Below are 14785 nucleotides of genomic sequence, written 5' to 3'. Positions count from 1 at the left end.
CTCCTTGCCGGAGTGTCCGAAGGGAGGGGTGGGACTGGTCTGTCTCTGGTTGGTTTCAGCTCCCGGTTCGCTATTTCATGAAGGCTTGGCGAGAGACCTCTTCCTAGAGTCCCTGCACGGCTCCTGCTGCGCTGCGCCTCGGAGGCTATCCGCCCTGACTCGGGGGCCGCGTGCAGGCAGCCGACAGTCGCCGAGTGGCGCGGGCAGCGGCTGGCGGGTCTGGACCTCTACGCTGCGTGGCGGAGATTCACTCGTCTAGCGCAAACTGTCACCTCCAAAAATCCTACCGATTCCCGGCCAGTCTCTCTTTAGTGGAATTTTGCTAGGAGTTTCTCAGCAGGTCGAATCTAAGCGTATCCATGCGTCTCTCTGACCCCGTTGTTGAGGAGGTACTGAAAGCGCTGCCTCCCCTCTCGCCGCCATGTTGGATCCCCCTTCCTTTATCTCTTGATTATTATTCCCATCCCCCTCTCTCTGCCCTCCCACCCACTCCAATGTATTTGGTAAATGTCCTTAAATATGCACATCCCTCATTACGTTTCTTACTCCCAAGTGCCACATAAAAGGCCAAAATATGTGTTCCCCATATTTTGTTTACTCATTCCCCTTGTGATTACCATCTAGGTGGCCTCCAGCTCCCCTTTTCCACAAATGACTCTGTGATGAATGTCTTTGTGCCTCTTTACAAAACTATGCGAGGCCTTCTTTGGATTTATATCCCCAGAAGGAGCCGCAGTATCAATTTACTTCTCTGTGCTGAAGAGTGTTTTTCTCTCTATACTCATAAAGCTATAGAGTATTTTTGCCTCACTAATTTTTACCATTTTCATATTTTACCATTCTTTTTAATATCTGGAGAATCTGTTGGGAAGTTACTTGTTGCTTTCCTTATATTGATAATTCACGTCTTCTCTCTATTTTCTCTTCCTGATCAGTCTGGCTATCAGTTTGTCAATCTTGTTGATCTTCTCAAAAAAAATGAGCTTTTAGTTTGATTTGCTCTATTGTTTTTATCTTAGCTGTTTCATTGATTTTTTTCTTTGATCTATTTAATTTTTTCTGCTTATTTTGGGTTTAGTTATCTTCTTCCATTGGAAACCAATGGTAAAATATGGCCACAGATGCTTCCTTGTATCCATATCCTTAATAATTTCTCTCCTTAGGAGAGTCTTTCTTCATTTCTTGAATTTGAACCACTTTATTCACTTTATGGAACTTGGTATTCATCCTCAAGTTACTAAACCTGGTCTATCCTTAGAGGTGGTGAAAGTTACATGGCCCTGCTTTGCCCCAGCTAATAGCCATCCAACTGTCAGACACACGAGTGAGACCATCAGACTAGGCAGTCCCCAGACAATTCACAAACTTACCCTGAGCATGTGAGCCAGTCTGAGACCAGTTGAGCTTGTGCCATACCACAGCTTGCCCAGAAGAATCTTCATTTTTTGTTTTGTTTTGTTTTGGGGGGTACTGGGGATTGAACTCAGGGGCACTCGACCACTGAGCCACATCCTCAGCCCTATTTTGTATTTTATTTAGAAGCAGGATCTCACTGAATTGCTCAGTACCTTGATTTTTGCTGAGGCTGGCTTTGAATTCATGATCTTCCTGCCTCAGCCTCCTGAGGCACTAGGAGGCACCACCGTGCCCAGCCCAAAAAATCTTTGTTTGAATAAATAGTTGTTTCAGAGTACTAAATTTGGAGATTCTTTTGCAACGAAGTCAATCAAAACACCCTTCTAATTAATTTGCTCGTAGTTTGTTAGACTGAGTCACAGAAAGGATTGCTGTGGCATGCCATACTCATTTATGTGAGATAGATTCACCTTACCAAGAACTGATGGAGGCTTTGTTGCACGGAATAATTCACTTTTTATTGTTTCATTGAGGTGGGAGCAAGTGTGGTCTTTGTGGTAGACAAGCCCTTGAAGGGAGAGGGAGAGGCAGGTCCTCACACCATGCAGTCTTTCCAGGAGGTGGCAATCAGATGTGGGTGATCCTCCATCAGTATGTGAATGAGGATGGTAAGGAAGTATGACAGAGGCTTGTTCCCCTCATATTGCCATAGACCCTGTGATACCAAGGAGACTCTGGGATACGACTGGGATGGGCTTTGGAAGCCAGAGTGAGGATCTTTCCAGCAATGAATCAGACAAAGCAAGGAAGCTAGGAAACACGAGGGATTTCAGAGGCTTGACCTGCAGCACTCTGGGAGAATGTGTTTTCAGAGTTGCAACAATGAGGGTTATGTCTCAAATTAACTTTTATTTATGTCTTCCTTCAATTTCTTTGAGTGAGAAACGTGTAACAGATTTGTTAGGGTAATAAATAATTTTTTGAGGAAAGTAGGAAAGGATAAAGAAAATTTTTATCAAGAAAAGTTGATCAGAGAGGATGGAGAAGGTTAGGGTAGCTGGCGCAAATATCCATGAGAGAGACGTCTCTGAGTTCAAGCAAAGAAGATAGAGAGTGTCTGTGAGGCTGCTCTTCTGCCAGGCTCAGCAGGCAGAGTCACTTGAATAGAGGTTTTATATCTTTCTTTTTAAAGGATAACTTTTTTAAACCTTTATTTTATTTATTTATTTGTATGTGGTGCTGAGGAGTGAACCCAGGGCCTCACACGTGCAAGGCAAGTGCTCTACCACTGAGCCACAACCCCAGCCCTTATGTCTTTTTTAACAAGGAACATCTTGGGTGCAGCAGGCTAGAATTGACCTTGGGTGCAGGTGACTGGGTAACAACAGATTTTTGTTTATAGGGACCTTGCCGGGGAGGGAGGGGGGCATTTATGGGAACAGAGTATCTTAAGTTTCTTTTTCTTGGCAGTTTATAAGTTTGGGTTCTGAGTCCCAGAACAAAATGGAGTTACTAATGTCTTGGGACCTAACAGGGACGACACTTACACAGAGTGTATATCTGGAGCATCGACCTCTGGAAGGGTCCCTGAGTCCTCAATATGAACCCTAAGTGGGGAGATCAATGAGGAAGCCCACAGACCCCTTGGGTAGCTACACAGCATGCAAAGCAGTCCTTCCTTGTACTAGTTGGAATGAGCTCGGTGTTTTAGTCAGCTTAATTGTTCCTGTGACTAAAAGACCCAAACAGCACAATTATAGAGGAAGAAAAGTTTATTAGAGGGCTCACAGTTTCAGAAGTCCCAATCCACAGACAACAGGCTCCATTCCTCAGGGCTCCAGGTGAGGCAGAACATCATGGTGGAAGAATGTAGTGGAGGGAAGCAGCTCACATGATGATCAGAAAGCAGAGAGACAGAGAATCCACTTGCCAGATACAAATATATACCCCAAAGTCACACCCCAATGCCCTACCTCCTCCAGCCACATCCTACCTGCCTTCAGTTACCACTCAGTTAATTCCATCAGGTGATTAATTCACTGATTGTGTTAAGGCTGTCACAACCAATCATTTCTTCTCTGAAACTTCTTGCATTGTCTCACACATGAGCTTTTGGGGGACACCTCACCTCCAAACAGTAATACTAATTTTACTATCACAGCAGAGAATTTGCAAATCTCTGGGATTTTAAAAATAAAGGCTTATTTCTTGTTAACACTACATGCCCATCTTGGACTGGAAGGGCACAGAGGTGGACTCTGCTCCGGAACCCACACAGAGGGAAACTCCGCTTCAGGGGGAAGACATATGATGTTCCTATGTCAGTTCAAAAGACCCTTGATATGTGACCCTTGTAAATGCCATCCACATTTTACTGGGAAAAGCAAAATGCTTTAAGAGAACTTTAAAGGAAAGAGGGAAGAACAGTCCCACTATGTGCCTAAAAGGAGAAGAATCAGAATCATTGGGAAACCACACTGACTAACACAGTGGGACTATAGAACTTCCAGCAAAAGCTATGCAACTGTGTATCTTCATCTTTTAGGTTTCTTGTGAATGTCAATCAAGGGCAGTTTCTCGGCTGATTAGCACAGAAAACAAAGCCTATTATTGCAAACATAGATATAGGAACAGAGGTGACTGAGTCAGTAGGATATAAGGACCAGGAGATGCAATTGGGAAGGCACAGCCTTAACTAGAGCCATTCAAACTAAGCTTATCTATAATAACAACAAACTGAAAACAACCACATGTTAATCAATAAAGATTTAGTGATCAGATTTAACCTCTATCGATTTAAACCAGTCATTGGTTTAAATATGATGTGCTTAGAGTGGGATTCATTCATTCATCCACTTGCTAAATGTTCATAGAGTACCTGCTATGTTTCAGGTACTGAGTATTACAGCAGTGAGCATTAAAAGGCCATTCAAATCCTAGTTAGAGTAAGTTGAACTCTGTGTATGTATAAAATGTCAAAATACACTCTACTGTCATGCATATATAAAAAGAACAAAAAAAGTCACTAAAATGAAAAACAACAACCAAAAAGGATGATACATGTTTGCATGTATTGGTGTGGAAAGATATCTAAGATGCACAAAATGAAAAAAGTTTGTGGCAGAACAGCATGTATCATATGATCCCATTTGTGTGAGAATTTTAAACATGCATGCACACATTTATGTGCACACACACACACACACAAATTTTGTAGTGATTATCTCTGGGTTATGTGTTTGGGAAATGCTTAGGAAGAGAAAGTATTAATTTGGAACTTGATGTTCTTATGTGTTATTTGCAAACTAAGCTGTTTTGATATACAACATAGATAATAGGTAATATTATTATATTTTATTTCTATCTTTATAACAATAATAGAAAAGATGACTGTAAAATAATTTTAAAGAATAATAAAAATTATATTTGGCTGCTAAAGAAAGGACAGAGAGAAGGCATCAGGTTAATGGACAAATGGGCTACAGAAGACAGAGAGAGGATGAGGAGAGGAGACTGGGGTGAGAAAAATAGTGAAAGATGCTCCTGATGAAGCTATAGGTGAAGAGATTCAGGGCTCAGTTGGGAGAAAATGACTTCAGATAGAAGGATTGGCATCTCTGACTAATGGGGAAGAAAAGGAAAAAGTGGGGGTGGATACTCTTTGGTTCTCTATCAGGTGTCTTTTATGTTGGCATTTATGTTCTCACGGAGGCAGGAGGGGAGGTCACCTTTCCAAAGAGAGAGAAGTGGAGAAGTCTGCATTTCAAGAAAGGTGAGTTTCCAGGTGGAATTATTAGCCATAAATGTAGAGTGGTACTACTCTGTTTAATTTTATGTTTTCTTTTTCCCAGAGCTCTATTGGCATGGAAAAGTAGATTCCCGATTCATTTATGGCTTGAGATTTTGTTAGATGACTGAAGAAGGGATAAAAGGACAGGGAAGTTTAGGATATCTATCCAAAAGGTTGAAACAGAGCACCGTAGACTCAGCTAGAGAGGAAAGAAATGAGAAAAAAAAGTGGCTGAAGGATAATGGTATTGAAGAAAAAGTGTTCAATGGCAAGAGATTATTAAGAACGAAACAACTTGAAAGACAAAAGTTTGTGGTCACAGAGTCAGGTATCAGAATTTTACACACTTTACCCAGGAACAGTCCTGGGTAGGGACAAAGTCTAGGGAGGCCATTGCAGTAGAGAGAACGTCAGAGCTCAGTGAGGAGGAGAATGTCACTGGAGGTGTGGGGCTCAAGGGACTGAAAGTCAGGCCATGGCTGGGGAAATTTCCTGACCTTGGCCCTGGTAGTTAGGAAGCCATGACAAGGGGCAGGGATGAGGATAGAGTGGTGGCAGGGAAGGGGGTTGTATTTGGTAAGCATAATTTAGTTCTTCCTGAGTCCCTGGGCAGACTGCTATTTATTGTCATCCAAATCCCTGTGTGACATCTAATAATGATCCCTGCCTTAGCTGCTGCCTCCTGGGACCTAAAATTCTATCACTGACCTGACTGATCTTTGCCCCAGAGTGAGAGCTTAGATATTTTGCTGTAAATCTCTGCTTCTTTCAGGATGCCATTTGGTAGATCTCGTTTATGGCCACTGTCTCTTCACTGCCTGTGGTGAGCCGCTTCTGCCGTTTATGCAAATTATGGTCGCCATTACAAGATGGCGCTGGCTCCGCTGTGGTCTGTGACAAACAACTCCTTATTTGGGAGAGTTGGCGCATGACTTTTCATCACCCTATGAGAAAGCTCCACGTGGCTGCTTTGCATTGGGGCTTGAGATGCTTTATTAAGGCTGGGAGGGGCATCCGAGAAAGGAGAAGAAGAACTATCAAGGGCCTGAAATAAACTACTGAAAGAAGATTCCTGAGTGTTGTGTCTTCCTTGCGGGCAAGGGGGCGCAACAACTGCCCTTGGAAAATATGGTACCAAGAGAGGACCAAGCCTAGCCTCTCTAGAAGGAAGCAACCCTTGAGGGCTAATTAGCTGCTATTCTGCTGGAGATATTTTCTGTCTTATGCAGGCCCTGCTTTGTTTAGCCTCCCAATTCTCCTTGTTGTCTACCCCCCAGGGCTGCAGAATTTGCATTGGAGAGTCATCCAAAATAATTGCAAGGCTTATTGTACAATTTTTACCTTTTATGAGTAGTGTGGGTTCTTGGGATGACGGGGAGAGATGGAATTCTAACGTCTGACTTCACATGGAAGATGGAAAAAAAAATGTGTTCATGCACATGAAACCTAACTTCCAGCTCCCAAGCACAGAATGGTGAACATTATTCCCAGGCATGTGTAGCCTGAGGTCTTGGCTAATGTTATCTTTTCTTATTTCAACAGTTCCAGCACTGGGGCCTTCTGGGAAACTGGGGCAGCATGAAGCCCCCCACCCCCACCCCACCAAAAAAAAAAAACTCCTGATCAATTCAGAAAGACTTCAGACATGTCACTCAGAGTCATAGGTATGAGTTTATTATATTTGAAGGAAAAAGGGAAAAGGGACACACTCAAGGGAGAGAGTGGGTCCTCTCAAAGAGAGAGGGACAGCATGCCTCTCTTGCACTCCAGTTTTATTGGGGTCCCAGGGAAGTTTCCAGAGTCCTGCCAAGTTCCATCTCTTGACTTTTAACTGATAGTAGGATGACATCAGACTTTCAAGTCTCCACTGCCATGACAACTCTAGATCACTTTGGCCCATGCTGACCAGTTCTAATTGGAACCTGTACTTATAGATTTTATGGTTGGGGGAATTATCCTTATCTCCCTGAGGTCCAGGATCTAGGCTATGTGACAGAAGTTCCCCTCCTGGAGGATAACTTGTGTTCTCCTTATTAGCATTTTTGAAACTGTATTTGTCCTGCAGATAACAGGTAGTTTGCTGAGGAATGGAATATGTCCTGTCCACTTAAGCCAGGCAGGGCTGCAGATAAATTGCTATTTTAAAAGAGAAAGAGTGTGAGGTCAGCACAGTGGGCCTGTTTTATTTATTTATTTTTTTTTTAGAAAGAATTTTAATATTTTTATTTTTTTAGTTATTGGCGGACACAACATCTTTGTTTGTATGTGGTGCTGAGGATCGAACCCGGGCCGCGCGCACGCCAGGCGAGCGCGCTACCGCTTGAGCCACATCCCAGCCCAGTGGGCCTGTTTTATAGAATTATTCCCTTAAGAGATCAGTAGAATAGAGGAAAGGGACCAGGTGGAGGGAGGAGAAGGAAGGGGGAAATACTGGGGAATGGCATTGGCCAAATTATATTATTATATTGTGTGTATATATAAATATGTAACAACAAATCCCACCATTAGGTACAACTATAATGCACCAATAATAAGATGTGAAAAAATTCTAATTAAAAAATAGAATACTTCCTTTAACCTCATGTTCCCCCTGTTTTCTCCTATCACTACCAAAGTGAAGAGAATTTTGGTAATTTTTTTAAGAGAGAGAGAGAATATTTTTTAATATTTATTTTTCAGTTTTCAGTGGACACAACATCTTTATTTTATTTTATGTGGTGCTGAGGATTGAACCCAGTGCCCTGCGCATGCCAGGTGAGCGCTCTACCGCTTGAGCCACATCTCTAGCTCCCAAGAATTTTGGTAATCTTGAATCTAACTGCTTCCCCAGAATTTATACAGGGAAATCAGAGCATTATGGTGAACTGCAAACTGAGCAAGGCTTATTGGGTTTCTGGTGTGGCATGACTGATAGCCTTGATTTCACCACCAATTATGACCGTGTAGCCAGGCTAGGAATGTATGCACCAGGTCTTCTGAAGTGTCCCAGGAAAAGTACCACACTAGCTTTCATAATAAGGCAAGTCCCCTCAAGCTTATAATACCAGTTTAGGGAAACAAACTCAAGAGATGCCCTGGTAGCTACAGTATTTGACCACAGTTTACTATTCAGCTTTATCATTTGAAAGTCAAATAGCTCCAAACTTTCTGCAAAGCAATCTCTGACCTCCTGATTACCACAACTCTCAGACTAGCAATGTTGGTAATGTGCAAAAAGAATGTCATTTAGATCCATAGTCATTAGTGAACATGGATTTTTAAAATATAAGTAGGTATTCTAGATGTATCTTAGGGTGGAAAATCTCTTTATCTGCATTATATGAGGATTCTATCATTCAGTTGAAGAAAAAAATATTATACGTGTATTGTTATAATATATCCTATATATGTACTATTGTGATTAATGACTATTAAAGACATTGATTGTATGTACAATGAAAAATCTTTTAAATATTTGAATAAATAGGGAAATAGTTGGACAGTTAATGTAAGTATTAAGAATGCATTATTCAGATAACCATTAGAGAAAACAAAAATTTTCAGCCAACAAGCATCTAATAAAATTAAATAATTATACAACACAGAATAATGGGTTAGACTGTATCAAAGTGATAACTTTTCTATAATTGTCTAATAAACTGGCACACGTTGTATTAAAGGCAATGAAATTTAATATCTGTGTTGAGTCATATTATTTTATTTAGGCCACTATACTTTTAAGAAAAGGTTCCATAGGAACTCACCAACGCAGAATGAGCAGCAGAATGTCAATATTCTCACCTCACAATTTGACAAAGAAGAAAAACTTCCAAATTATATATAGCATTCACGATAAATTGTCATCAGTATGAATACAATAAATTATTATCAGATGTATGAAGGAAAGAAGAAATTGTAAAGAAAAAAATGAAATATTCCCCAACTACCTTACTCTTCCTCTGCCCTTGATTGATTAAAAGCTAGACCTGTGTCAAGAATAAGCAGCAGAGTAACCATCTGAGTAATCAGGCGACTGCGAGTTTAGTAATTCCTATTCCCACAGGAGAATACCAAATACTACAAATGGGATACTGAATTTTCATAATATACTTGCACTAATTATTAAACTGCATAGAGTAAAATTTCTATTTTTTCCAAGTTCATTTCTTGATACTAACAGCAAGCTTTGGGCACCTCTTTGCATAAATATACTTCAATATTTGGCCTTAAGGTATTAGGCCAAAGTGAATATTTGATTTTACCCTGTAAGTACACTTTTCAAAATGGTACTCTTCTAACTTAAACTAAACTTCAAGCTTTTTCAGGCATAGGTCATTGTGTGTGTGTGTGTATGTGTGTGTATTTATATATATTTATATATATATACACACATATATATATATTTATACACACACTCATATATGTATATATACATATATATACATATATATACATATATATATATATATATATAGCTTTGATGGGCTTTATTTTTATTTATTTTTATGTGGTGCTGAGGATTGAACACAGTGTCTCATACTTGCTAGGTAAGCCCTCTACCACTGAGCCAGAACCCCAGCCTAGCATAGGTCATTCTACCTCCAGGGCCTCCTTGTCACTTGCATAGCTTCTCCTCCCATGGCTCAGAATTTACATCAAGTTTTCTTTTGTTAAAAACTTGCATTTATTGTGCATGTTGAAGAGGTATCCTATTATGTTTTGCTGCACATACACATAGTGAAATAATTACTATAGTCAAACAGATCTACTTACCCCTCATCTTCCATAGTTACTTTTCTCTGTGAGTAGTGAGGGCACTTAAATCTACTCTCTTAGCAAATGTTCAGTATACAACAAGATATTAACTATAGTCTTCATACTATACATTAAATCTCTAGACTTATTATCTGACCTAACTGCAAATTTGGGCCCTTTGACCTACTTCTCCCCAATACCTCCCTCTACCACCACTGGTAACTTCTGTTCTGTTCTGTTTCTATTTAAAACTCCTAAAGGAAAACAGGGAAAAGCTCCTTGAGGTTGGCCTTGGCAATGAACTTTTGGATATCACATCAAAGATTCAGGCAACAAAAACAAAAATAACAAATTGTGACTAAATCAACCTAAAAGGTTTCTGAACAGAAATAATCCACAGAAGAAAAAAAGCAGCCTTCATCTGGGGGAAGATATTTGCAAACCACATTTCTGATAAAGGGCTTACACTTAAATTATATAAGGAATGCTTGTAACTCAACAGCAAAAATTTTTTAAAAATCCAATTAAAAGATGAATAACGGAATTGAATAGACATTTCTCCAAATAAGACAGACAAAAGGAAACAGCATCGCTAATCAGGAAAGTGTAAATCCAAAACCTACCTTATCCCTGTTAGGATGACTGTCATCAAAAAGGCAAGAATATGAAGAAAAGGGACCCCATATACTCTGTTGGTGGCAATGGAAATTGGCTCATGAAAACAGTATGATGATTTCTCAAGAAATTAGAAAAAAAAAATTAGAACTACCATTTGACCAGTCAATCCCTACACTGAAATATACATCCAAAGGAAATGCAATCTGAACCTTGGAGAGATGTCTTCATTCCCACATTTAGTGCAATATTATTCATAATACTCGAGATATGGAATCAGCTTATATATCAAGGAATGGACGCATAAAGAATTCATGCTGTATAGACAATGGAATACTATTCAGTATTGAAAAATAGACCCAGCCATTTTCAACAGCACAGGTGAACCTAGAGAATATTACATTCAGTGAAATAAGCCAGACACAGAAAGACAAATATTGTGTGATCTTACTTACATGTGGAATGTAAAACATAAAGATCCCCTTTAAAAGCCACCTTCACTGTTCTCCGTATCTGTCCACCAAATAATCACACAAAATGAATCAAATTAACTCTGGAATAATTCTTCACTGCTGCCCATTGTGCAAGCCACAACAGTTAGGGTCCACTTGCCAGCAAAAGTGTTTTCTCTACACCATCTCTATCCTCTCCCACAGAACGCATGGATTTTATATACAGAAGTGTTTTCATCCTTCCCATTTCACCAAACTAGTGAATACCACTCAAACCACCACTTCTTAAAACCTAACAGAACTTTCTGAAAAACCATCAGAATATTTACCAAAAGGTCAGAAAATAATATAAAACACATTCGTTTATCCACTGAGATCTGGAGGGGAGGAACCAGTTAGAAGGCTCACAGACTCTTCTCTTCATACATAGGCAGATTGTAACTCTGGGAAACCCAGAGAGTTCACTCCGCATCTGTTCTTATAACACACTGAAACCAGAGTATAGCAAGCAAGACACTCACCTGGGGCATAAAACTTAAAGGGGGAATCCAAATTTCAGTAATGAAGATAATATTTTAATGCAGTATTTTTTTGGGGAGGGGCGGTATTGGGGATTGAACTCAGGGGCACTCCACCACTGAGCCATATCCCCAGCCCTATTTTGTATTTTATATAGAGACAGGGTCTCACTGAGTTGCTTAGCACCTTGCTTTCACTGAACTGGCTTTGAACTTGCAATCCTCCTGCCTCAGCCTCTGGAGCCACTGGGATTACAGGTGTGCACCACCGAGCCCGGTTAATGCAGTATTTTTAAAAATTAAGTCATTGGCAAAAAGTCATAATGAATGCCTATATAAGAAAAGTGCAAAGTAAACCCTCCCATTATTTTCCTATAACACCTTGGTTTTCCCTTCATAGCTCTTATGATTTATATGTATTTATTTCTCTATACTTTTATGTGTCTCCAACCTCAGCCTGCACCAGCAGAATATAAGCTCCACTTGTGCAGACATGATTTCCTGTCCCTCCACACTCCAGCCCACAACACGTGTCATTTTTCTCATTCCTAAAAGTGAAAATACAAGCAGATCACCCTCATTCTCTAAGTAATTCAAAATAATAAACACTAGCTAGTATTTAAAAAGATAAAAAAGAACAAATGCTCAGGATATGTCATCATCTAGAAGAAATGAATCCACCACCCTTTGTCTCCATGGAAATTTCTGGGTGATATGAACCTGTGCTTCTGGACATGGGACACTAGCCAGATGACAAACCCTTTTATTTGGCAGTGAGAATTCTGAAACCATATCAACACGATGTAACACTGTTGCTGGGAACAAGTGATTTAAAGTATTATCTAAACTTAAACATGCCAAATATACTTCCAAAGACATTCCCTGGTTTGGAAAAGAACACCAATAAAAATAAATAAATCTAATAAAATCTAAAGAGAGAACCCAAACATTGTAGAAGCAGGAAATCCTTTTTGGAACATGAAAGCCAGAAATAGAAGATCTCCTAAAAGTATTTCAAACAATATTTGATAATTACATCCATAAAAGTGACCACTACCCTTTATGAACATGACTGGTGAAAATAAAATGAAAGACAATTCCAAATATATTAGTACATTTCAGTGTGATGTTCTGTGATCTGTTGTTAATGCAACCCCTGGTTTCTCCACCTACTTGCTGTGCATCCTGATCCCTTTGTGTCTCCATCTCCTTATTCATAAAATGAGGATTTAAAAATATTATCTAGTTCATAAGATTGTGGCTAGTCATGAAACAAACATTTATTGACTACCTATTATTACATGTTTCTATAGTGAGGTATGAGAAAAAAAAGACAAAGGTTGTTTCCTGGTAGAATTTATATCCTGGAATGAACAGTAAACACCATTAAAAGTAAACAGTATATTATAAGGTGCAAATTGCCTTAAAAAGAAGAAAAGGTCTAGCAATGGGAAATGGCAGGAGTTTGTGAGAGTGTGATTTAAAAAAAATGGTAAGAGTAGAACTAAACAGTGTTTGGATTAAGCAGGATAACAAATATGATGTACTTCAGACACACATAAATAATAACTATTGGCTATGATGATGATGGTTGAGAATGTAAGGGATAGTAATCTTATAAATTGTAACAATATTCTGACATATAATTCTGTAACTAGGAATTAAATTCTCTCCCATTTTACTAAATAAAAATACTAAATAAACTAAATGGCCAAACATGTTATTGCCATAAATAAGCATTGGACCACAATTTATATAACAACTTAAGGTGGCACCAGTTATTTAATCCCCCACATATCTCATTTTGGACCAGTATACTCAGAGACCTGATGGCTCTATGACAGGTCTAATCTCTACTCCAGCCAGATCGCATGCCTAATGCAGGAGAAAGGAGGTACAGCAGCTGGCTGGCCCCAAATGTGTGTCAGTCTTGCCAGTTATAGTGGATGTTTGTTGTGGCATGACTCACACAGTAGCAAATAGCTAATACGTTCAAAAAAGTGATAGGTTGCCTTCCCTGATATATCTCTGGATATGCAGAGATATGTCCACAGCCCTGGAAGGGGGTGGACAGAGTCAGCTTCCCCACAAGAGACAGGGATAAGACAAGAAAGGGTGTACTGTCTGCCTGTGGATGTGTAGATAGTGAGGCAAGGCTAGAGATGTGAAACTGGGGCAGCAAGAGGCCTTCAGAGGATAGAGTTGAACAGACGCCATCATAGACTGTCTACGTGTGTGAGAGGTTTGGAATTTGCCCTATAGTTTCCTGGAAATCATTAAACAACTTAAAAGGGAGGAAACAGTAAATCAGATATACAATTTAGAAAGATTTTTCTTCCAAGTCCTGCCTAAAGGATGGATTCTTTGAGATAGGACAAAAAGAAGAAAATTAGTTACAAAATTTTTATAACAGTTATGTAAAAATGTACAATAAATTAGAATAAAATATACAAAAAATAGTTATATGAAAGAATTGATGAAGCCAGGTGCCTGGCACACACCTGTAAGCCCAGCTACTTGGGAGGCTGAGGCAGGAGGATCATAAGTTGGAGACCAGCCTGGGCAATTTAGCAAGACCTTGCCTCAAAATAAAAAAATAAAAAGGGATGGGAATGAACCTGAGTGATAAAGCATCCCTGGGTTCAATCCAGGGGGAAAAGAAAGAAAATAAAAAAGAAAGACCTAAAGAAAGGAAAGGATTGATTCTGGTTATTCTAATAACTAGAATTTTATTAAAATAAACACAAATTATAAACAAACTCAGTAACTCTCTAAATTGTGGGTTAAGCGATGGGGAAAGAGGATTTAAAGGAACAACAAAAAAGAAGGACTTCAACTCTTCCTGAAAATGTCTCATTATCAGAATAGACACCTCATTAGGGAGTGGATTAACAGGTCAGTTCCAGACCTATATAGAGAAACAGACAGAGAACTAAAAAAAAAAAAAAAAAAACTAAAAAGAACAGCATACTGCAGGGACACAGCCACATCAATGTTTATAGCAGCACAATTCACAATAACTAAACTGTGGAGCCAATCTAGATGCCCTTCAGTAGATGAATGGATAAAAAAAAATGTGGCATATATACACAATGGAATTTTACTCAGCAATAAAAGAGAATAAAATCGTGGCATTTTCAGGTAAATGGATGACACTGGAGAAGATAATGCTAAGTGAAGTTAGCCAATCCCCAAAAAAACCAAATGCTGAATGTTTTCTCTGATATAAGGAGGCTGACTCATAGTGAGGTAGGGAGGGGGAGCATGGGAGGAATAGATGAATTATAGGTAGGGCAGGGGGTGGGAGGGAAAGGGAGGGG

The sequence above is a fragment of the Marmota marmota genome, unplaced genomic scaffold, assembly GCF_001458135.2.
Source record: "Marmota marmota marmota unplaced genomic scaffold, marMar, whole genome shotgun sequence".
In the NCBI taxonomy this organism is placed as follows: domain Eukaryota; kingdom Metazoa; phylum Chordata; class Mammalia; order Rodentia; family Sciuridae; genus Marmota; species Marmota marmota.
Note: the sequence above shows the minus strand (reverse complement) of the source record.